The sequence below is a fragment of the Brienomyrus brachyistius genome, chromosome 9 (genome assembly GCF_023856365.1).
Source record: "Brienomyrus brachyistius isolate T26 chromosome 9, BBRACH_0.4, whole genome shotgun sequence".
NCBI lineage: Eukaryota > Metazoa > Chordata > Actinopteri > Osteoglossiformes > Mormyridae > Brienomyrus > Brienomyrus brachyistius.
The window spans coordinates 21,048,212-21,048,687 of NC_064541.1; positions in this window are offsets into that span (position 1 = coordinate 21,048,212).

A 476-nucleotide genomic window follows, 5' to 3' on the forward strand; every position below is an offset into this window, starting at 1 on the left:
CCTATATAACAAGCGATATTGATGAACTTAATTCTGATCAGAAGTTAAGGGAAATAATCGCATAATTTGTCATGCCCATGACTGCTAATATTATAGCATCTTTTTTATTACCAAAATGAGTGCACATCCCAGGACACTGGGCAGTTTTAAAACAAGGAAAATGATCTTTTTGATCAATACTACTGAACAACATCAAGCAGCGTAATTCTTGTCGGCCCACTGTTCTGTTGTCTACGTCCAACACAATATTCGTTTCGAAGCGGATTTTGTGCTCCATAATAAGGATATCCCCAGGGCCAGACTATTATGAATGAAGATTGTTTAGAAAGGTAATATTTAAACATTGAAACAACACAATCACACACCAGCCGTTCTCGTTTCTGATGTGGTTTCGGGCAGAGTATCGCGTTTAAAGGAGGGCTTGTCCTGCTTTTTCTCGGTTAAATTGCACGCAGCTTGTCCACTTTCTGTGGTAG